Below are 26,817 nucleotides of genomic sequence, written 5' to 3' on the forward strand. Positions count from 1 at the left end.
TCCTCATAAAATTTGACTCATAGAAAACTTATTTATGTCGAATTTCATCGCTATTGTTTTGTTTGTTGTTTTGCGGGGGGCCACTTGTGTGGGGGCTATGCGAAAACGTGGACAGATATTGCCCATTTTCAATACCGTGGGTCTTTAGAATTTAATAAGGACCCAGAATATTTACATATTTGTGTGGGTCTCTGATCAATATTTCGATGTGTTACAAACGGAAAGACAAAATCAAAATCTTTTCTGATGTTCACGAACTAATGAAATAAACAGTTTTTTTGCTCTCCCGAATTTTTTTTTTTTAAGAAAATAAATTGAAAATAAATAGTCCCCCGATATGTTATTTTATCATTACTTGCAAACTATTATCGGTAATTGATTAGAATTTGTTTGTGTTTTATATGATAATATTCTTTAAGGTATGATGTATACGTTAAACGAATACAACTTTTAAGAGAGGTCAAATGGTGAAAAACTGTCCTATTTAATGTTGTACTTTTGTACCTCTTTATGTGATCACTATTTTTCAGAAAAAAACTTTTGTTTTCGTCTAATAAGCTTTAGATGATCCCACGACCAAACTGAAATGTTCTTATGGATTCGTATTTTTATAATTTGTTTTTAAAACACATAAGTATGATAAGTATGTTTATTTCATTCTTTTACAAAAAACTTTAAGTTATCACAACCAACAAAAGCATTAATATTATTTTATAAATTATACAAGTCATTCATATGTAAATATTAATATTAAATTAATGGGAGTATTATTTTTCCCACATAACATTTCATTTCTTTTCACACAAAAAGATAATCATTTTAAACAAAAAATTTTAACCTACCGCAGTCCTGTAATAAACTCTGACCCTTTTAATAATATCAAAATAAAACATTAAAGAAAATTTATATTAAGAAACAAACAGTTGCGTTAACGAAAATAGCACAGCAAATGTATTGTTTATATAATTATTTAAAAAACATAATCGATCGCTGCTATTGTAGACACAACTGATCTGAAGACAATCTTTTTAATTAAGTGGAAACTTTTTGAAACAATAACTCAATAACAATGCAACAATTAACATGCAATTATCACAGTTTGCCATTTAAAGAAGACGATGCTACAAACAACTTACTCAACCAATCGCATTGTGCAACATTTTCTTTTAAAAACATATAATGACTTGACTGTAGGTTGATACAAAAGATTCACAGGATAAATTAAAACAATAAAAGAATGAAGCATTAAATCATTTTAATGCGAATAAGAATCAACAACAAACAGACTTGTTAAAACGCCTCCTTCGAGGAACAAAAAAAAAAAAAAAAGAACAATTAAGGACTGAAACACCACGCCAATAACAAAATATAACCTCACATTAAAAACCAAATCAAATGATTACAAGTGCGGGAGTCGTAAGATTTCGAAATGGGTTCGATGGTTGGGAAACAAAAAAATAACAACATATTTTTGGAGAAATCAAAAAAGAAAAAAACCGCAGGCGTGTCATTAACAATATAATTTGTTTTCCTCACCTCGATACAACTCGCAGAATCATGCAACAGGAGATGTAGGATATTTTTTAATGGGTTGTTTACACGATAAGTCACAGTCCCGTCAGCGTAGGACACAACTGATGGTGGAGAGACCTCCCTGATTTATGAAATCGTTAAATATGTTGTCGATAGGATTTTTAGAAATTTTCAACGCTTTTTAATCGTTCCTTTATGTGTGTTTATGCCTCCTCTTTAAACGTCCACAAATGATTCCTCAATATAAAGTGGTTGTTATGGAGGCGCCATAATCACAAATAAAAATTGAATATCACTGTTTTAGGAGCTGCAGACAGACAGACAGTCAGTCCCAATGATATTCACTTCACAATTTCACTCTACAACTGTAGTATTTGTATTTTGCCGCCAACGCTTCCTGCTACTCGTAATAACGTTACTGCCTAATTCTAACACTTGGTATCCACGCTGCACAACAGTTTTTATATAACTACAAAACATACTAACTGACTGACTGACTGGCTTGGCTGGTTTACATTTATTCAGTTATGCTAACAACAACTTTGTACAAACCATTAAATTGTGGTCAACAACTAATTATGTTGTTAGCAATAATTGGTGTGGTTGATGATACTTCAAACGCACATTGCCGCCTATAAAAGTGATTTTCAAATTTAATAATCATTCAATATTGTTTTTTTGTTGATTTCGGTTGTATGATAATAAAAACTAATAAAACTTTTTAATTTCATTAAAATTTTCCCATGAATTTTTAATTGTTTATTTTTCGATGACTTTAGCTTGAATTTTTTTCTTATTTTTCACTATTTAGCTTTCGAATTTCTTCTCCCCTAAAAAATAAAAAAAAAAAAAAAAAAATAACTGAAGAATTTGGTCGTCGATATTTCAAATGCCCTATCTTTACCCGCTACCCTTACTTAGGTGTAATACTTGACCGGAAATTAAAATGGAGACACCACACAGAGGATAGGATCAACAAGGCACATCGATGCTGGGCGATATGTAGAAGAATCATAGGCATGAAATGGGGTCTTAGTCCTACTATGACAAATTGGCTTTATAAAAGTGTAATTAGACCAATTCTAGCTTATGCTTCAATAATCTGGTGGACTGCTTTGGACAAAAAGTGTAATATCAAACTACTACAGAGAGTTCAGCGTACATGCTGCTTGGGTATATGTGGTGCCATGTGTACTACTTCAACCAAGGCTCTGGAAAAGTTGCTAGATATTCCACCCATTGAAACATATATAAGATATGAGGCGGCGCTTACAGCCGAACGTCTCTTTACTTTAGGCGAACTGGCCAAAAACGGTTATGGGACACGTCATCAATGTATACTGGACACATTGGAAGGTTATACACATTCATCGGACGTGTCTGATCGCATACCAGACACAGAATATGTCGGAAACTTTGAAACGCTAATCCCAGATAGAATGTCTTGGTCAAGCGGAACATTGGAGCAAATACCAGTAGGAATCCGTTTCTACACGGATGGCTCAAAATTAGGGGACAAAGTGGGCCTGGGGTTCTATATTGAAGACCCAGAAACAGAAATATACCACCGTTTACCTAATCATAACACAAGCTTCCAGGCAGAAGTCCGAGCAATAACGGAATGTGTAAATTGGATTAAAATAAATATGGCGCCCACAGGGCTTAATATATTTACCGACAGCCAGAAGGCTATTAGGGCGATATCAGGTGATAGAATTAAATCTTAGACCGTATTGGATTGTAAGAAAGCTTTAACTGAATACTCTCCCAGAGGTAAGGTTCACGTCATATGGGTACCAGGCCACTCGGGAGTAGTCGGCAACGAAAGGGCGAATGGAATAGCTTTAAAGGGAAGGGAGCTCGATGTAGTTAACCTGATAAACGCAAAACCATTCGACGCAACAAAAGCTGAATTAAAAATATGGGTGAGAGAATCCCATAAGGCCTCTTGGAATAATGAAACGGTGGGTAAAACCACAAAGATTCTATGGGGTGACCCTGATGAGAGCAAGACGAGAAATCTCCTCAAAATGAGCAAGTCTGAGGTTAGTATGATGGTACGTATTCTGAGTGGACACACAGGATTACGTGCACATCTATACAAAATTGGACGTGCGGATTCAGACGAATGTAGAGCATGTGGAGAGGACAGTGAAACTCTGGAGCACTTTCTTTGCCATTGTCAGGCATTCGTCGAAGTTAGATCCAAGTATCTTGGAAGTGATGTTATTCCGGAAATAACATTCTTAACCAACACCGATTGGAAGATTCTTAGGAATTACGTCCAGGAAACTGAGTTTCTGAACAAGGAAAAATAATACATTCAGTGAACATTTTTTTCATGAATTGGAGAGCACAATAAGCTCGATAGTAGCCTAGGTGTATTTCTTCGGATTTGATGTAGTATACATCCTCCTATCAACCTAACTTAACCTACCCGCTACCCTTGTTTATCTCATACAATGTAAAAATTCGTATTTAAAACAAGTTATATTCGGCTATGCCGAATCTTAAATACCCTCCACCAGCAAGCTACTTTTTATTAAAACCCATTTAACTATCTAATCTTTAGATAAATTAGCAAAATTTGTGCATATGTCAAACTAATTTTAATTAGGTCTAGAAAAATTTATATTAATAGGCCAGTTCGAAAACATTTTAATAGGATGATTTATCAGAACATATTCATTTTAAACTTTATCCGGGAGCTAAGACAACTTATGGACCGATCCGGAAAAAATTCCGTAGAATGATTTATATTTACAAAATACAATGTGTATGTCCAATTTTATCCGGATAACTTTGATTGTCAATTTGCATTTAAGTAATTTTCGGAAATTGTCCTTATATGGGAGTTGTGACCAATTATCGACCGATAAGTAAAAAATTTCTTATAATGATTTATATGCCAAAAAAATCAAGTCGAATTTTACTACAATAGATTTATTAATTAATGAAATATGTGCGTTTAGGTGATTTTAAGTGATTTTCGTAAGTGGACCCTCTATGGGAGCCTATCCGGAAAAAATTTCGTAGAGTGATTCATATAAAGACAAAACATATTTGTGTCGAATTTTATCAAGATAACTTTATTTGACAATGATTTCACCACACACTTTATTTTGACGTATATTGATCATTTTTGATGAAAAATGGAAAAAGCGTTTTCGAAGGATATCGCGGGATATTATCCTTTTTAGCATGTATAAAATATAAAAAATAACTTATTTTTATTTGGAAATAACCATTTAATGAAGCTGTGAACTCAAAATCGAGAAAAATTAAAAAAAATCTTAGGACACCGGTGTCCCGTATACGTGAAAGAGCTAAGTGATTTGCGGAAGTGGGACTTATATGGGAGCTATGACCAATAATGGACCGATCCAAATTTTGTGTTGATACCGATATATTTAAGGGAGTTATTAATGATAAACTAATTTCCGGGAATAAATACCTTTGTATGGTAGCTATGGGAACTATTGGATCGAAGGCAAATATTTTGAACATATTTTATCACTTCATTGAAAAAATAATCTGTGACAAAATTCATCGAAATATCTTTGGTAGTTTCTGAGAAAACTTCAAAAGAATTAGGAAAAAAATTTTTTCGAGGTAGTCTGAAATTTTTACTCATAATATTTTATGTGGTGAACCCATTTCATAAGGACCCCGAATATATATACTTTGTTCGGTCTTAGATAATTCTTCTTGGTGTTACACACGGAACGACAAACTTATATATACCCACTGATGGTGGTGGAGGGTATACAAATTTGAATTTTTGTACTTAGTACCCGTTTGGGCCCTATAGTATTTTCAACTGTCCAACATATATACCTAGAACGGCTTAAGATCTTATAAGGATATCCATGTGTTTGCTATAAATGAAATGCTAAAATCAATAAACCATTTTAATGAAATACATAAATAAGTTTCATTATTTTAAATTTAGTTCAGCAACCAAAAACAATTAATTATCCTAGAAAAGAAGTTGACACTTCCACACATTTATATGGACATTAAAAATATTATTTATTTTGGTACAAATTCCTTAAGTCAAAATAAAAGTAAACTTTAAAATCATAAATATACCGATAGAAGACAAACAAATCCTTTTTACTACATATTCTCCAATTAAATAGAATATCCTGCTTGAGATTTGCTTTGAATATTCATCGAATGTTTGTCTTTAAAGTAATAAATTATTTGTGAAAAATTACTTTTGTCCAATAAATAATATTTTACAATAATAAAAACATCATCGCAAATGAATTATGAATTATTTATAACAAAAAGTTTATTACGAGTATTATTCAATCTCAAATGTTAAAAGCAAAACATTTAAATAATTTCAACACAATTCATATTTCAGAAATGTACATAAATAATGAAATCCTTATGACTTCCTTGAAATAAATCATTTCGATTTTTGTTTTATGATTTTATGAAACCTGCACTTGTTTAATTATAAACACAGGTAATAAAATACAACAAACAATAACTACAACTACAATAAATTAAGTCGCACACAGATTTTTACTTTTATTATCACCTTCAATTCAGAATTCAGTGTACGTGTGTGTTCTAGCCCGTTAGTTTTGTAGGTTTTAAGGTTTTTAATAATATTTTATGATATTTAAAAAATATTTCTTATAATATAGATCTTAACATAAAATTTGAGAATAAAATAGGTTCCAAAAAATAATTGAAAAATATAAAAATAAACAACTAACTACACCAGTGAATATGTCAATATTATTAACATTGCTTGTAATCACGGGACGGATTCTCAACCAGTCTCACGTACTACTGGAATGTGACTACTTTCCTCACTTGTATGTATTCTTACAAGCAATGAACAAAAAATATAAAACTTATAGATTCTTTAATGTTTGTCCCAAAATATAGTTATCACAATTTTGTATGGGAATGAGTTTTATATATTTTGCTTTATTTAATACTCTAGTTTCTTTATCACTTTTCAATAAAAATATTTCTTTGGTTATAATCACATCAACGATTATTATATTGAGCGACAATTACAATGCGTTTTACAAATGTATTTTAGAAATTTCTAATTCAATTAAAAAAAATTCAAGATATGTATGTCTAATTATAAGTAACTTAAAAACTTCTATTACACAATCTTTTCCGACCTAACCAATTAACTTTTCTGCAATTAAGAATACAAGACATCAGAACATCAGCGTTCCAAGTATCAAAATATTTGTATCGAATTATTTTGTTAATTGAAAACAAGTAAGAAAGTATAGTCGGGCGTGACCGACCATATGATACCCTACACCAGTTATGAATATTAAATGTGATCTATTTTTCATAATAAAGCATTTATCTGGAATATTACCTTGATTCCGATTTACTTAAGCAATTTATTGACGAAAAACTAATTTTCTGAAAGACGCTTTATATGGGGGATAGAAGCAAATGTGAACCGATCCCGATGAAATGGGCTGGATAGATTTATATTTATCAATAACAGTGTTAATAAGTGAATTGCGGATATTCAAGTCATTTTCCGAAGGGGGGCTTTGTATGGGGGCTAGGGTCAAATGAAGTCCGATCATTTAGAAATTCGGCAAGGTCATCAAGGCTTGTATAAAACTTAGTTGTGCGAACTTTTATCGAGATACATTTATATTATACAGAATTATGAGCTCAAAAGCCCTTTTCGGGGGGTTCCGTTGTATGGGAGCTAGGTGAAATAATGGACGGATTTTAACCATTTTCAATAGGCTTCGTCCTTGGGTTAAAAGAAACATGTATGCCAAATTTCATCAAAATTTTATTTTGAAAATTGCGACCTGTACTTTGATAACAACGTTTACTTGGACACACGGACGGACGGACATCGTTAAATCAACTCAGAAAGTGATTCTGAGTCGATCGGTATACTTAAAGGTATAGTACTAATATTTTAGTGCGTTACAAACATCAGCACAAACGCATAATACCCTTCCCACTATAGTGGTGTAGGGTATAAATATAATTCATCAATCAAAAATAATTTTTTCCAATTAAAGAAATAATCAAAACAATTACATGATATAAATAATTAACTAAAATATTAAAATAATTAATTTAATAAATTAAATACTAAAAAAATATAATATAATTAATTAGTTAGTTTGAAAGGAGGATGTATAATATACATTGTATATACATTAAACCTAGCCCTCTATCGGGCCTGTTGTGCGGACCTTAACTAGAACCTCCGGTCTACCAGACTAGAACACTAACCAGTTAATATAATAGTAATTAATTTATTAATCAAATGAATTAAACAGTTTGGTTTCTGAGCCTCTTATAAAAGAAGTTATCAATGGCGGGATCTCCGAGAATATAATAGTAATTAATTTATTAATCAAATGAATTAAACAGTTTGGTTTCTGAGCCTCTTATAAAAGAAGTTATCAATGGCGGGATCTCCGAGAATAAAGGATAATAAAGAATTACTTATATCTGAGAAACTATGTGCAACGCACCATTGCATTTGCTTAAAAATGGGGAACATATGACTCACACATTTAAATATTATGACACACCAAAACTTGATACAATGTCCATGAGCATAATGCGACGAAGGTGTTCAAAATACCCCGGAGTTTAAAACTTATACATACAACATACATGGGTTTTTGGACAGTTTGCGATAGTAGCTCCGAGTTTGATATGGTTCTAGGCCACAAAATGTGCAGTATTCTTCTAAGACAACGGTTAACAAAAGTTTGGAGTCGGTGGGTAATGCTACAACTTACTTTCCAGGTTATAGAACCATAAATAAGTATCGACTTGACGTTTGCTTTAAAAATTAGCAATTTACTGTTAAGGTTCGGCTCCATTGACATGTATGTTCAGGATTTTCACTTTGCCAGTGTTAATTTTAAGTCCCACACATTATATTGTTTCCTGAAGTCCGCTTTAGATTGCGGAGTCTGCGCGAGAGCAAATAATTATGTACCATCTGCGTATGCCAAATAATTTAGATGATGACAGATGATTTCCACAGAATTCCCAGGCTTTTGTTCTATATGGAGCTCAGAACATCTTTCATTACCACCAGGAACAAGAGAGGTGATCGTATAAATCCTTGTCGAATCCACTTTTGAACATAAACCGGTCAGAATGTTTGTCCTTATGTAGAACGAAGCATCGGGCATGAGCATAGCTTTCATGAATCAAAGAAATACATTTCTCTGATATACCCCTTTGATATAATTTTGACCATATATTGTCTCTATTAAGGAGATGAAGCTCGTAATTAAATTCCACACACTGCTCAATAACTATACGTACGGTATTAATGTGATCTGCAGCTGAATATCCACTGCGAAAGACCGTTTGACATAAACTGATGTTTTGTTCTAGATGTTCGCTTATCCGATTAAGGATAATTCTAGATAATAGTTTTGCAATAGTTGGCAGGATACATATACCTCTCCAGTAACTACAGTTACTCAGGTGTCCTTTCTTTGCTATCTTGACGATAATTCCATCCTTCTATTCCTTAGGGAAAGATTTGTTTTCCCAAGTTGCCATGATAAGAGGCCGTGAGAGTTGGGTCGCATTTATAAATTTCAGCAGAGATATCATGGTGGCTTACCATTTGGCAGTTGTCCGATGGCTGCAGTTCTAATCCTAGGGTTGACTGTGCTCGAAATAATTGTTGGCTCAGCATCTTCCACAATGTAGTTCAGTGTAGTGGAAAAATGGTCTTTCTATCCTTTCAGTGTATCTCCTTCTATCCATCCGTACTGCGAGCTGCACATTCTCCAGATTAAAATTATCCTCCACGTTCTGGGTGGCGTAGCATTTCACCTTAACATCTTTCCACACAGTAATTTTACTCCAAGTATCCACAAACATCGTCAATTCTCTTCCTGGCTAGTCCAATGATCTGATCCCCACATAATCTCATTGTGTCCCTAATATTATTCCACTTAGAGTCATCATGCAAGTAGGTTCTAAAGCTATCACGGATGAAAGGGTTCTTTAATCTGCCTATATCGTATTTCCTAGGTCGCAGATTTCGTCCGTTCTCCAGGATTGCCGCGGTGCAGAGTTTAATTTTGGACACTACTAAGTAATGATCTAGAGATTGGCCAATATCAGCAGCCCTCTTGCTACTATAATCAAGAAGGCATTTCCTAAAACCGTGGCTAATGGCACAGTGATCGATTTTTTAAGTTTTAAGCATTATACCAACGCCAGATTCATGGGACACTATCCGCATATAGCATTACAGTTTCCGATGTGGAAGTCGAATATTTTGTTCAGCGGACTTCGTTCAGGACCAGGATGTTAAGATTATATCTCAATATTTCGTGTTCAACCTATATGGTGTTATCCGATATGGTGTTATCACTATCCCTAAGCGTTCTTATATTGTAGAATAGGATCAAATTGCTTACAAATTAGCGATTTGTAAGCAATTTGAGTTTCGGGTGATATTCCCCTAGATTGGTGATAGATCTGCTATGTATATGTCCGCGTCCAATCCCGCGGTGCAGTCATGATTCAGCGATTGGTGCCTACTTTCTTAAGACATACGTAAGACCATTCAAGATACATAGCTGGAGCGCCTTTTAACTCTAGCAAGCAGGAAGTGGGTGCATCAAAGCCATTGCCACGGGAATACTTGGTCATAGAACGGACTTTTCATAGAATAATTGTCCTGGCCACTTCCAAGTGAGTGACAATCAGAAAACATTCAACTTAGATAAAGAGCCACAACCCCACAATAGAATAACATGTTACAATGAAACATTCAAAGTTCAATTAATTTTTGATATGTTTCCAACTAAATTAGAAATGCATGTCCTTACATGTTGTTATGGTTGCCTCAAAATGCTGGTTGTGAATTGTTAGATAATGATCTAGTTATACTGGTGTAAATATGTTCAAGGGGTCGTTGGCTTGCTGGTTGGTCGTTTACTTGTTAATTCGAATTTAGAGTGTTTCATTATCTCTGTTACAAGTTTTTGCTGTTAGAATTGTAAAATTAGCAGAGTTAAGGTGTTGCTGGTAGTATCCTTGAGTTTGTAAATTGAAGATATCAATATCTAGATAATAAATTATAACTGTTCTTTGTACTAAAATTACAAATAATAAATATTCAGGGATCATATTTTATATGGCTTTTGTCTTAAAAAAAACAATAACAAACATACATTTTCATTAAGATTTGATAAACACACACATCCAAACAAAATTCACTTTCATTACCCAAATCTTTTACAAGGAAAATTCTTAGTTTTTTTCTTGTATTTCTGTTTTTGGTAACAGATTTATGATCTTACCAAAGAATAGATACATATTTTATGTGTGTGCGTGTTGAGTCAGTAAGTTGTCCTTCTCAATTATTACTGTTGCTGCTGCTGCTGACATAGTTGTTGTTATTATTATTTGTATTTTAGTTTTGCAATAGATATTAAATTCACGTCTAGTTCCTATAGATAGATTACACGAGAGTTATGTTCTAGTGTGTGTTTTTGTGTGAGTTTATCTCTCGATCTAACCATCCATCTATCACCAGCATACTCACTCGTTTGGTTGTCGTATCTTTACACGTGTATTGGTTTTATTAAATAGTGCCTTATCGATCGTTTGGATCATGTTTTTATTCCTTCTTCTGTTTTCCTCCCTTTTGTCTTTTGGTTGGAGTCAGTTGACATTAACGATTATGTCTCAATTCTTGTATCAACTCTTGGAAAAATATTTGAAACTAATTTAATATTACAGTAGCGTTTAAGGGGTTTTTTGTTTGGTTTCAATTTGTTTTTCTTCTTGTTTGTCGAGGGTGTTAAACCAGCTTAAATACTCGGTGTAGGAAGTTGTTAAACAGTTAGGTAAGGTGAGATTACCAGGAAAAGGAATTTTATTTAAATTATGATTCCTGGGAAAATAAAATAGAAAACCCTCTATACTACAGAACATTTTTGTATTCCGTAACAGTTTTTATGAAATGGTTTCTTGTATTTATAACACTCTTAAGATTGAATGAGGTCTGTCATTCAGTTCTTGTAATATTACTTGCAAACCAGTCATGAATATGTAATTACAAAAATAATATTGATCTTTAGAAAAATGTAGAGAAATTGGGAATTAAGCTGAAAATTAATAAAATCTGATTTTTTAAGGTTATGATATTGTTAATGATCTCGAGCAGTAAATATGTATGTATGATGTCATTGGAAGAATCCATTATGATAGTAAATATATTCGAAATCAAAGCAGAGACTTTTGTAAAAAACGGGAATATAAATAGTGTCTAGTATTTTTATACTTTTGAGATAATTTCTAGTGTATATCCGAACACTGATCTGAATTTAAGTCAATTTTTAAAATTCACTTAAACCGAAAACATGTCTGGTATTATATCCTAAATTTTGGGATCTTCTTCATGCTCAAGGCGTACGGTTAGGCAGGAAAGGATTGGAAATGGGAAATATGTTGTAGAAGGAAAGTTAAATATTCAATATGAATCTGCTTACAGCAAATGTGACAGTGAATACTTCTGCAAGATGTTCCTCATACGAAAGGTGCGACTGAACAATAAATTTTTCATGTAATACTAGTCACTAGCCATTAGACTACAAATAGGTGTGTTATTTCAGAAGGAACACAATATGGGTATAGCAATGTAATACACCCCACGTTGCAACAGTGATTCAGTGAATCAATAAATAATGGTGGGTGGAACCACAAAGATCCTATGGGGTGAGCCTAAAGAGAGCAGGACGAGAAGTCTCCTCAAGATGACCAAGTCTAAGGATAGTATAAAGGTACGTATTTTGAGTGGACATACTGGATTACTGGCACCATTTTACTAAATTGGAAGTGCGGTTTCAGACGAATGTAGAGCATGTGGAGATGGCAGTGGAGCACTTACTTTGTCATTGTCAGGTTTTTTTTAGATATTAGATCCAAATATCTTGGAAGTGGTATTATTCCGAATATAGCATACCTTACGAACAGTGATTTTAAAATTCTTTTGAACATCGGATGATAATACCTTAATTTATCGCTATATAAGGTTTTTGTTCAGCGAACGTCGCAATGTATTTTTATTTTAGAACATCACGAATTTCAGATTCCTAATATTTATATGCTAAGAAAAAACATTGTATTGTATATACCTGATGGTCCACCTCGGTGTGAAATCGAGATTATGTATTGCGCTTTTTTTGGTGTTACCTTATCACTCTTTTCTGATTCGACCGGCACTTATCCGCCTTGTGCTTTCACTTGCACCGGCAAAACCATGTACAAATAATACCGTCAAGCAGGTGTTCACGTTAAGCACTCATGCATTCTTATCCCTCTGCTTTTTACAAACAGATACAAAACTTTTCGAAGTTCAGAGAGAGAATAAGAGTTGGAGATGGTTTAGTGAATAGAAAACTTGTCTACGTGATTTTCATCGCTTTTCTGGTATATTCACGATATACCTTATATGGGGATTTTACCGTTTAATTTATGATTATATTGCTAATGCATATTTAAGACTTATATTCCGGGGTATCATTTGTTTGAAGCAGTGTTGAAATCTTAGATCGATATTACCGATATATAATATACAGGGAATGACAAATCAAATACAAAGTTTTTTATTATTAAAGCTATTGCCTACATCAAGACTGTTGTACTCTGTAATTGTCATTGTTTCAGAACAGAAACCATAAAACCACTTTAATTTTTTTTTTTTTTTTTGATTCTTTGGAATTGATTTTGTTCAAATTATTGAGCCAAAATTTATTTAAACCAAACTAAAACATCACAAATGCCGCTTAAAGACAATTTTGGACATTTAAGAAGATAAAAGTATAATTATTGTGGTTAAACCGGATCAAAAATAATTGCCAGAAAATTATTTTCTTCTTTTTTTCGGTCCAAAAGCCGAAAACGAAAGAATAAACTAAAAAAAGAGAATGAAAAGATAGTAGAAAAGATACAAAGACATTTTAAGGAAGTTTTAAAAAACAAATCAAGGCAATACTTTCTTGTAGAAAACTACAACATTTCAGAAGCAAAACAAGCAGAAGGTACGGGGTACGGATAAGTGTTTTGAATTCCCAGGCATTTGAAAATGTAGAACAATTAGAGCACGGATTAATTGTTAAATTGTCCTTTGCTTTGTTTGGTTTTGTTTTGTGTTTTTAATTTTTTTTCGTGCAACATTGTTTGGGTACAACATGCATCACGCACATAAGATTATCCTTAGATTTAAAACAATAAAATAAAACACTAACAAAAATTATTGTATCACTCCTTTGAACTACTTAACCTCACATTGTATACAACTGCAGTAGTTACAGGATGAACCCAATATCCAATGATGGTTCTTCAATGCGGCAGGTTTGTTATGTTTTCTTTTTGGTTTAAAATTTGCATAAACTTAAAACAAGACTTTTTGTGTCCTTAAACGTTTAGAGCCGCTAATTCAAATGTTTTAATTTTCTTAGTTCCTTGTTCTATGGCGTTTTCTCATTTGGAAATACTATTTAATCTACTTAAAAATAATACAATAAATCAGATTTATGTATTAAATAGATTTTCTACTTACATACTTCCTAATACAAAATACTACAAGCACAAAAACACCATAAGTAGAGCAATTTAGTTTAAATTTTATTGTGTAAAATGTGTGTGTTTTGATGTTATAGCCCTATATAGTGTTGTTGCTCTAAGGATGAAAACTCAAATACACATTTGATTCAATTATTTAGTCCCTAGGCCATAGTTTGAGTGCCGGTCGGATTTGTTAGTGAGTATTTATGTATTTAGCTGTATTTAGATAAAGTTTCTTAACTAATTAGTAGACTAATTAGTTCATTTATTTACGTCCATCCTAGAGAGAAACAATGCAAACAAAAAACTTTAAGACGAAATAACAAAAGTGTCTGCTGATCTGAAACGCATGCGCCTCTCTTTTTTAATGCGATTTTCTTTTTTAGTAATTCTATTTTCCATTTCATTTAGTTTTCAATAGTATTATACAAGATTATATTAGATGACATCGAAATTATGCACATAAAGGACAATAATGAAATGTGCCCTAAAATATGCTAAAATATTTTCTGCAAATGCGATCAATTTGAATTAGAGTTTTAGGGGATTTTATTATATAAAGTAGCACAATCATATGCATATTAGGGCACCAGTTCCTAAGCTTAACTACCTCGAGCTCCTTTTCCATTAAATCAAGTACATACGCTCTTTCGTTGCCGTCTTTTCCAGATTGTCCTGGTACCCATATGAAGAAAGAAGCTTAATTACCTAAGGAATAACAATTTACTTTTTAATGATGCAATGGGCACCGCCATAGGTATTTCGGTATCCTTGTGGGGACTTGTTACAACAGTACTTCCAATCGACACCTTCCAGTTTCGGAAAGCGCATCTGTACTGTTTTCTACTGAGTTTTTAGGATTTGACTCCTTAACGTTACCTGTAGTGGCAAAAAATTCGGTGGGCACTCTCTTAGGTATTTCATTGTCATTTTGAAGATGTCATCTTTGGAGGCGAAATAAGCCATTTCTTTGTTTTTGAAAGGCTAGTCATTGAGTTCTGGTCGATTACCTATTACAAGTAGAGTCCTCCCTTCCACAAATTATTCAGGATGCACATTGGTGAGATGTCATAAAATTCACATCCATGCTGAACATGCAGTTCAAGCTTTCTATCGGTTGTTTACCCTTTGAAGCAATCACGTGTCGGTATAATGCGCCCCGCGGTGCATATCACCTAGGTGAAATCTCCATATTGGTGTTATTGGAATATCCCGGGAAACAGAGATGCTACCAATACATCTAGTCTGCCGGCACTATAAACTGGTGATGATCAAATGCATCCTCGACCTTTCCTTGAAATGATTTGATATGGGGTCGAACCATCGCATCATATAATCAGGCACTATGGGTACCCAGTACAGTTGGTTGATGATCCTTCGGGATCCACGTAGCGGCTGTAGTTTAAACCCAAATTCGGCATATATATTTCTGGATTCTCTCTCCGATGATGTTGCCATCTCAACAGACGTCACTGGGTGATGTGACAGAGCAACTTATGCTGGATTCCTGAACCCGATAAGTATCTCTCACTCTTCGCGTAGTAGGGCGCCAGTGTAGATTGGGGAATTTTCAGGTTGACACTTGGTAGTTGCCTGTTATTCCGTAGGTCGGGAAAAACTTCTCTGCACGACAGGAGACTAGTACTAATTCAGTAGACCTCGGTGCTGTTGCCTTCTCAACAGGATGCATATTGTTTCATGCTACGCGACTTATGGTTGAGAACCACCACTCAACTTGTCGGGGCAATTATTGGATTCGAATAGACTTTGGAAATTCTTACATCCTTTGTCACATTATCTGACACACAGAGGGATCCTGATTTATTGGTTGTTGTTGAATCAACAAGTAGTGTGGTTGCGCGGGCTTTAAGAGGTTAAGGAATGCACTGGAATGGGTAATTAGTTGATGAGGATTACATTTTAAATAATTCAATCTTTCGTGACATCTTAAGGGTGGACACCTTTCGGTGTAAGATACTGAAAAATTAATTGCTAGAGATTAGATAGCTCGAGCACTTCAGCAAACTGTTTGTACATGGACCGCCGCAGCCATGTACAAAAATTGCCACCTTAGTTCTTCATAGAAGGATTCTGGAGCGCGTGGTAGACCGTTCCCAAGTCTACCCAGTGGGTGGCAAGTGTTCACGTTAAGCACTTAGACATTATTGTCGAAATAATGGCATCGTATTCTGCATAGCAGAGATTGACTCGGTGTCTTCTCTTGGTAACTTTCGAGTGAGATGTAGTCTATTTTCTTTTCTAACTGTCTAAATTCGATTTCCTAGTTTTTTAGGGGTTATTTTTTTTTTTGATACACTCATACCTTCTAGGTTGACTTCGGCGACGTGTTCGTCCTCGGGATATCTTGCATGGCGTTGTCGCCTTTACTCACAGGGCTTTGACTTGAGAATACTGTGTGCTCCAGAAAGCAAGTTTTTAGTAAGGAAGTTTAGCTATATCCCGTATAATGGTGCCTGGAATCATTAAGTAAAACAAGATGTGTTTTGAGCGATTCCGAAAACAATTCCCTTATTCTTTCGATGTAAAGTAAGTCGATTCATTACTTCTGGTACATTAAAAATGTTATTTTCCGAAAGTGATAATTGAAGTTAAACCCGATAAACTGTATAGAAAAGATTTTAAATTATTCCTTGGATCAGACACAACATATGCTTACATCCACCATATGAATGATCTGCAATGCAAAATGTTCCTAACACAAAATGAATCTAAATAATTTAATAAATAATTTAACTAGAAAATACAAGTGTGGCAGACACGAGCCTCAAATCTACACCAGATGGACAAACAAAAAAAAAACTTTTGGGTTTCTTAATTGGAACCATCATAATCAAATTGTAAAAAATGACTCTTCATTAGGCAAGTCAAAACTAATTTTCATCTCTACAAATTGCAATAGGACAACAGAGAGCATCCTTAAAAATGAAAGTAACATGTGTCAGTGACCAGACACACAAACAAACCACAACAGAAGGAAGAACAAAGCCAAGGTACAACAAAAACATTATACTTATGTTTTGTTATACAATGTGATGCAACAAGGTATCAAATACAATAATACACCATGCAACAATTGCTTAACATTTAGTCATGCCATCTTGGTAAATTGCTTGAGTCCCTTATTTCACTGAATACATACATGCATTATTTATAAATGATCAATGCATAATTTATAAAAATTATTAAAATTAGTTTTCCATTTAATTTTCTATTAATTTCTTCGATTTTACTTTTAATTTTCTAACATTGAAGAGATGTGCTGCATATTCGAAACAAAAGTGAAATTTATTATTTTGTTTCCAAAACGTGCCAGATCGAAGTAAAGCGTTGCAACATTAAACAACTGTTGTTATTTTAGCATAGAAATCTGACAGCGTGTCATTAGTAAACGAAATGGATGGATGGATGAATAAATGAGTGAGTGACTCAACGCATGAATATGAAAAGTAAAATTTCTATAGATGTTGCAACACGCTGCCAGACAACTGACACACTTTGTGTGGCTGTAGCACCTAAGGAGATTGATTGTTGGCGCGATGAAGATGACGACAATGATGGTGTACGATTATATAAACAGCATCTCCAAAATTATAATTCTTTTTTTGGTTTTTGTTTAAAACAAATTGCGATAAATGATCCTTGGAAAAGATATGAAGTATAACGAACGCTAACTAACATCTTTTGATGCTCTTTACTTACATAAGACATGAGGATTCATTTAGCAAAAATTTTCACTTTTTTCTTTTTGTGGCAACAGATGTTGCATTAAGATCCCCACACTCTTACTTTTTTTCGTATTCAACAAACAAGTATTAAGGCAGTCACAGAAAGTTATGGCTGTTTGTGTTGGTGGTATTTAGTCCTTTTCCTTTTTTTCATAAAAAGTGAAAATTGTTATAATCAAAAGAACACAATATGGTTTCTTACAGTTTTAGTTTTATTTTCGCTTTTGCTTTGAATAGACATGACATGCGTTCTATGTCAAACATGTGACATGACAACATCAAATACTGAGCATCATCACGTTATGTTGAGCAAATTTCCGAGGTTTAATAAAATTGATAATTTATCGCTTTTGAGACCGTGTCTTGACATGTTTGTGACAGGTTGTTTGTATCCTTGTGTGTCAAGAATTGTGTGGCAATAATGTATGATGTTTAATTTGAATCGGATGTGTGTTTACATAAGGTGCCAGAATGTGTTTTTTAGATACATTCATGCATAGGAACTTTTTGACAATTATGTTGCAATATGGTGAAAATTGTATTTTTATTTTAGAACAAAAATTCCATTTTTGCAAATTTGTACATATATATTATAACAAAAACAATTTTTTTACTTAAAATTCATACAAATATCTATAATTACTCTAACATGGGTTTATGCCCTTATAAGATAACGTATTCCTGTTGTCAGCTATGGTTAAAAGAGTTTAACTTTGTTTAACAAATGTTAAAATTTTCGAGAGATTTCATGGTTGTTTATGAAAACTAGATTAGGAAATAAAGCAACAAAAAAATGTCTTAGAAATTTTACTCAAATCGGGCCATCTTAACCCAAAAACTGTGGAGGTCAAAGGTTGTAATATTTGGGAGTTTTAAGTGTACCAATGCTTTGATTGATTAACGTGGTAGTTCACTGCGCGCAAACAGTCAAGTAGAGTCGAAATTACTCCGTTTTGACATGACCACCTCACCCGACAGATATAGTATTAGATCCAGCCTTAGAGAAATCTATGAAGGTAATTGAGTTTTGTACCAGATAACTGCAACTCCAAGTTACATATGAAACAATTGCCAAGGAATCTATTTCTCTTGGCAGAGAATTTGCAGAGAATTTGAAAGAACGATTCTTCCGTTTTTCTGTATTTATAACTGCGACAGTATTCATTAAAGGGGAACTGCGTGTGTACCTAAGGCCCAGTTTCCAGTTATTTCTGCCATTAACCTCGATATATCTCGCTTATTCCCAGTGATTCGCTGTCTAGTATGTTTCTCGTTGAAAAAAGCCTGATTAATTTGTCAAGATTATTCCATCTATTTGCAGCCTTTTAAAGAAAGAATCTTAGAATACTATTTTAGATAGAACCCAACGGAGCTGCTACAAAAACATTGCCAAAGTAGTCCCTATGCGCAAGGTCCCATATTAGGGTAATCCAACTTTGACAAATCCTTCTTACATTGCCTGACTAATAGGGAGGTGGTGGAATAGGAATTCAATGATAGAAGTGCCGCTTGGCTATCGACAGAAATTCCTACATTGCCCCGAAAATTAAGATCATATAGAGCTTTACAGGCTGACATTATCGCAAATATTTCAGCCTAGAAAACAAAACTGCCGATAGGAAGACAGTGTGAGAAAATCCCAACTTATTCGCAAAAGACACCAGTACCAAGATCATCTGTATAGATACATTGTGGTATGTATAGTAAATCGGTAGGTTACCCATGTACCACGCATTCTTGGAAGAACTCCGATTTTGAAAACTATATCAAAGTCGGTGAGCAGGTTAATATAGTCGTTTCTAAATGTCAGGAATCGCTAATGATAAATACAAGAAACAATTACTCTATTAAACTTTGTAGACTTTGGTCCACAATATGTCAGTATCGCATTAAGGGCATTTTCAATTACCCCAGTCTAATCACGTGAGATTCGATCCAAATATGTGAAAAAAACCTACTCCATTAAACATTGACACAAAACTGTTTATAATTTTTCAATACCATTCGTTGTCAAAGTATATACATACATACGATAACACTATGTAATGTTGACAACATTTATACACATCCGTTGTCTAAATGTTAACAAACGTGGTAAGCTCACTATTGACAAACAATCCGTTGCCAATAGTGATTACATAGTGTTGTCGTACGTATGTATACACATTGACGACGGATGTTATTGAAAAATTATAAACTCTTTGGTGTCAATTTGGTACCAGGCGTGTATATTTCCTTTTCCTTCTGTGTATATGATCCCGTTAGCAGTCCTCTGTAATGCAGCCATGGACCATGTTAATTTTTTTGATAACAACATGGTCAATAGCATAGGACCATGTTGCGGATCATGTATTCCCGTAATTTTACCAAGATGGAGTTAAATGGAGTATGTTTTTTCCATATATTTGGATTAGATTTAGACTTGGCCTTTGAGGTGTACTCTTTACACGTGTGTTCTCCGAAAAAAATTAAATTTCGATTACATTGGCTGTAACACAAAAATTTCCGATAAGGACCTTCTTATAATATCACAATTTCATACCTTTCCTTTGGAAGAAATATGAAAAAATCAAGAAAAAAATAAATTTTATACTTTGATATACCAGCTAACCATATATTGACGGCCAAGACAAAAATTTTGAGAAATGATATCTTAGAATCATTTCACGCATTAGGGAGCCACCCTAAAATGGAAGTTGCTGATGTTCTTTTTGAATATTTACTTCTGTTTCTGTGTAATAAAACTTTTGCTCAAGTTTCGAAATTGCGCTAAATTGTTTCATTGAGTATATGAAATATTACATTAAAGGCAAATACAATTTCATACTATTGAGCAAGTGTAATGCAATATTTGTGGTCTTAGCGATACATTACCTTTCGAAAACATTTATGTATATAAAATTGTTAATACCACAATTGCCACCTAAAGTATATATTTTATTGTTATTGCCAACAATTTCGGTTTTGTTAACAATTTTTATATGAATTGTACTGTTTTATACGAATATAAACAAATGAATATTTGCAGTAGCATCAGTTCAAGCTGTAGTCATATGCAAATTGTCACCCCATTTAAAATTGTGGTTTTATTATGCTGTTTTTCACCTTACAACGGCAAGATTTATCTTATAATTTTTTCTGATTTTTTTTTTTTGGAAAATATCAACCGCATGGGAATGCTGAGAATTTTACCACAATTGTGGTTTTATTAACACTTCTGCACAAACACTTTTACATAAACTCATGCTCAATAGGTTTATTGTACTGTATTCGTGTAGTACTGCATAATCTCTAAATTCAACTACTTTAAATGCGAGTAATAAAATGCAGTCTATATCGTATGCAAATATGTATAAACTAACAGACACAGAGTACTCGTTATACGGCCAACCATATTTGGGTTTAAGGAAGGCAATAAGTACTATTAATTTGAAATTATCTAATTATAAAGAAAAAAATTATCTTCAAGGGAGGTTTCAATAGTTATAGTGCATTATATCAATTTCATGATTTAAATCTTATAATCGTTTGGTGAAGAACAAGTGTAACTATTCATTTATCTTCCTGAATATGTAGATGCTTTAATATGACGACAGCATACATGTGTGTGAACAATTTTAATTTGCTAAAATGCGGAATCAGGTACATTTCCGCTGTTAAAAGCTTTCCATAAAAGTTTTCCTTTTTATATTTTTTTTGGAGGTTTTTGTGGATAAAAGCACACACACTATATGCATTAAATTTTATCGAGTTTTTGGTTTCGAAAATAAAAAAAAAACTAAAAAAAAAATACAACAAATAAAAACGATTCAAATAAAACCAATTGAAATGTAAAACAAAATCCAATAACTGAATACGAGTACAAATAAACGAAAAAAAAGTGTTGCAAATAAAAATAAAGTGCAACCTTTAGCGAATTTATTGTCAAGAATTGTGTGGAAAATTGATGTTCCATATACACAATTCATGTGAATTTATCTTAATTCTTGAATTTACATACAATTATTTAAATTAAAAAAAAATTCATTGGTATAAAAATAAAAACAAATGACAGCCATCACTCCTTAAAAACTGTGTCATTTTAAAATGTTCATATTGCTTAAAATAGTCCTTTTAATACCCAGTAGCACTCATCAATAGAAAAGTCTCCTTAAACTAAAGTATGTTATTGCTAAGTAGAAACAAATGAATTCTTTCCAGGCTGATTGTGTAATCAAAAAACATGTATATATTCTGCGTCATTGTTAGATTCCATTATGAACTAGTCATCATCACAGAATCTTAAATCTTGTGTGAAAAAGCAAAAAAAAAAAAAAATGTTTTAATGATTAAGTTTTGAAATAATTTTATATAAATTGTTATACCCAACTTGCTTCCCTACCCTTAGATGCCATGCCCACTATTGATAGTTTTCCGAGTAAAATTATAAGACTCTATCTTTTATTATTTCCAAGATATACGTATTTGCATTCAATTAATGGATCTAATACAACACTTGTGAAAACTTACACATTTGCAGTGTATTATTTACATAGAAGAGAAAAATTATTTCAAAATAATCTGTTTAAATAGGCAATCAAATGTACATTAGGGATATAACTAATTTGGCGAAATTTTTGGCATACTACCACGAGATGGCCAATGTTGTATAATTATTGAAAATAATTTTTTTATGTCATTTGAAATCAAAAACATCACGCATCAACCCCAATTTCCAATATAAACCAATTTTTTTTTTTTTTAATTTTTTATTTTTTTCATTTTAAGATTAAAATATTTATATATGGGCATTTCTACCTAGAAGTATATTTTTGTCACATCGCGACTCATCATTGCCTATATCTTTTTGATTTTTCGCAAATATACTATTTTACATCCCTAAATCAAAAAGTCCATAAAAAATTATTTGTTGATCATATTTGTTTTGACCATATCTCCAATTCTTATGGACCGATTTTACGGGTTTTAAACAACTAAACACTTAAAACAATATTTAAATTAATTATCTAAGATCTGGATTCCGATATGGAGCCTTCAAAAAACTGATTATAAAAAACAGACAGACAGACATTTAACCAACCGCGAAGAAATAATAATGAAGTTTCTCATAGTTTTTAATACCCTATTCGACTATGATATGCCAACTTGCACATTTGTAAAGAATGTCAATAGTTATATCCCTAATGTACATATCATCCCATACAATTTGTGACAAATTTCCCTAAATGATTGTAGGAGTGTCAAGTTTAAGGTCTCTATCTGATGTAGATATGGGAAATACCATGCCCACTATTATAAGTTTACCAATTTTTTTAAAATGTGCAATATCGGTCCACGTTTTCGGATAGCCCCATACAAGTGGACCCGCGAAAAAGAGCTTTAACTGGCATTACTGTTTTAAACGTACGACTATAGCGATGAAATCCGATGTAAATAAGTTTCATCTAAGCCAAAATCTCTCTACCAATTTTATGAGGATCGGTCCATAACTGACGCTATCCCCCATATAAGATCCCCTTCAGAAAATGACTTTAACGCTCATTACTGGCTCAAAAATGCGTGTACAGCGGTGACACACGACATTAACAAGTTTTGTGCGAGCCAAAAATTCTCTATCAAATTTTATGAGGATCGGTACATAATTAACCCTACCCCGCATATAAGGTCCCCTTCAGAAAATGTTTTTAAAGCTCATTACTACTACAAAATAGAAAGTACAGCGATGAAATTCGACATGAACAAGTTCTAAGGAAACTGAAATCTTTCTGCCGATTTTGATGAAGATGGATCGATAACTAATCCTACCGCTCATATAAGTAACTCTCATTAGTTACTTAAAAATACAACTTAGACGATGAAATTCGATATAAACAACTTATTTACGAAACATTATTTATGTACAAAAGTTTATGAAGATCGCTCTAATAAAGTCCATTTCAGAAAATTACTTTAACGCTGAATAATGCCTCAAGAATTCGTACAAATTACGGTAGTTTTATAGGAACTGAAATTTTTCAACTGAATCATACTTAAGCGATCCATACTTAAGCCCTCTTCCAAATATTACCCTGATGTTCATATTAATATCAATATATGATGATAAAATTCGATTGATGGTGGGTATATTCATTTGATGGTGGGTATATAAGATTCGGTATGGCCAAATATAACTTGTTAATATTTATTTTTGTAGACTTCAAACAAAACTAAAAAGAAATACATACATATTTAAAAACATTTTTATTCATAAATGTTTCACAAAATATCTGACAGAAAAATGTATCTTAAACTACGATATAGCCGTTATCTATTGTTCCCTAAAAGTTATTAACTATAACTATGAGATTTTCGGGAAATATAGAAAGTTATTTCACTTTGAAGTCTTTTAAAGCAAAAAAAGTATAGTCATTTAAAAATTCTCAAAAATTTGTCCTACCCATAACTCTTACGGTCTTACACATATATAACTCTTAAAAATTTTTTGTTGATTTTCAAAACTCGAATAATTTTAATAAAATCTTACATTCCTCTTAAACAATTGTACTTAAAAGACCCCATTATAAATAAATATCACCAAAAAATATAATTTTTAAATTTCTAAAATGAAAAACAATTATCTAGTAGAAAAAGAAACTACTGCCAAACGTAATTATTAACACCATTTAAGTAAAATAAAATTCTCTAAAATATCACAAAATAAATTACACCAAAATTTTACTTTCGACTACTTCAATAAACAAGCGAAAAAAAATATTTTCTTATTTCTAAAGCATTTTCATTTTCAAACTCCATTTATTTTTATAATTACATTTTCTCACCTCTTGATGTTATAGCGAAAACATTGGTAAAATTCGTTTATTTTTGGTTTCCGGTCTTTTCTCAAATGTGACTTGCTGTAGTTGGCACTAAACCTTTTTTTCTTCTCCATTTTTAATTTCGTTTATGTTTGTATCATTGTCTTAGATGTCATCTTGACAAATGTCACTTAATTGCATGAATCATTTTATAAAATTTGTAAAATGTAACATTTTATTTTAGTTGTTAAAGCGTTTTCTTTTGTGCCCTATAGTATGTATTTAAGACTAAGGAAATTACACAAATAAACCTGTATTCACAAACACAAATTTGGTATGTCGGCACTGACTTAAAGTAATGTCAGAGGTTAGTAACTCAAAATTAACAGTAAATGTTTAGGGTATAGATGATTCGCTTATGCCTGCTTCCTTTTCTTTACACTAATTTGTCTTACGTTTCTTCAGTGTTAGGTGTGAGCAGTTTAAAAAACAATATTGTAAGTCACAGCATCTTTTTTGTGAAAGAGACACTAATTAATTGCAATGCCACTTGATATTTGTGTTTGTAATTTGTCAAAGATGCCCTTCATGCACGGGAGCTACACGCTCCTACAATTTATTTAGTTTTAAATAAAACACAATTTAATTGTTTTAGTTGAAAGAGGAATTAAAAGTAACTGGCCCTAATTTTAGTATAATGGATTTGAAAAACTAGTAGGAAAGCATAGTCGAGTAGGGCCGACCTATTTTGGACCGATTCTTATAAAATTGGGATGATGCTTTTATGTCTATATAAGACTTATTATGCTGAATTTTATCATGATATTAATGTTAATAAGTCAATTATGGACGTTCGAACCAATTTCTGGGGGAACTTTGTATGGGTGCTAGTGTCGAATGAGGACCGATTATTACAAAAATCGTCAGTAGCATTTAGGCTTATACTATTTAACATAATTATGAGCTCCCCTCACTATTTGTAGGGTACGATTGTATGGGGGCTTGGTGAAATATTCATCCGATTTTATATGGATGGACAGACGGACATCACTAATTCGATTCAGAGTGTAGAACCAATATTTCTATATGTTACATGCATACATTAGCATAAACCCAATACAAAGCCAATTTATTATACCCTCCCCACTAAAGCGGAAAAATTTACCATGTTCCTAATGCCATACGGCTAAAGAATTACCTATCACATGATCACACAAACAGTCTCTGTACGTTAAAGCGTGCAATACAAATCCAATTTATTATACACTCCCCACTAAAGCTAAAAATTGATCATCTTCCTAATGCCATACGGCTACAGAATGCCCTATCACGTGATCACACAAATGGTCTCTGTACGTTAAAGCATGTAGACAAACGACACGTTCACTGAGTCGTTGGAGGCACCCACTTTCCAAGATCACAACCGGAAAACACAGCTCCATCAGCGTCGACAATTAGGTTTTCCGAATAAGATAAATACCTAGGGATCATTTTGATAAGACCTTTAATTTGAATTCAAATGTTGGAAATTAAATGTCTGTCAAAAGCTATTTGGTAGTACATGGGGTCTCAAGCCGAAAATAATTTTCTGCACATCTGATACAATAATAAAGCCCATATTGACTTACGCTTTGGCCGCTTTGGCTTGGTGGCAAAAATTAGAACGGGTCTTAATTTGGTCTTCTCTGGAAAAGATTTATCGTCTCATTTGTATCTCTATAACTGGAGCTATGAGAACTTGTCCCACATATGCCATGGCGCTTTATTGCACATTCTACCACTTAATCTCGTTATCAAGGACGAAACATGAAGGTCAGCCATTCGCCTACTTGGTATTGCCAATTTTATAACTAGTGACTTGGTTGCGCCTATGAGTGTACTATAATTATTCATAGACGACCCCTACAATCAAGTTCTTGATTGTGGGTCACCAACTTTGGTTTTCTTAGATCATTTAAGGTTCTTATACCGAACAAGGACAAATGGACTGATCAAACTTGGTGGCATGAAATACTGATCAATTTTGGTTCATATGGTTCCAAAGAAATAAAAGGTGAAACAGGAGTGGGCATTGGTGGCACCAACCATCTCCATCTTGGTGTTATTACAATATCCCGGGAAAAAAGGTGCTACCAACACCTCTAGTCTGTCGAGAC

Source organism: Lucilia sericata, unplaced genomic scaffold, assembly GCF_015586225.1.
Source record: "Lucilia sericata isolate MDLA Ls3-8-SP2 unplaced genomic scaffold, ASM1558622v1 Contig000000F_arrow, whole genome shotgun sequence".
Classification (NCBI taxonomy): domain Eukaryota; kingdom Metazoa; phylum Arthropoda; class Insecta; order Diptera; family Calliphoridae; genus Lucilia; species Lucilia sericata.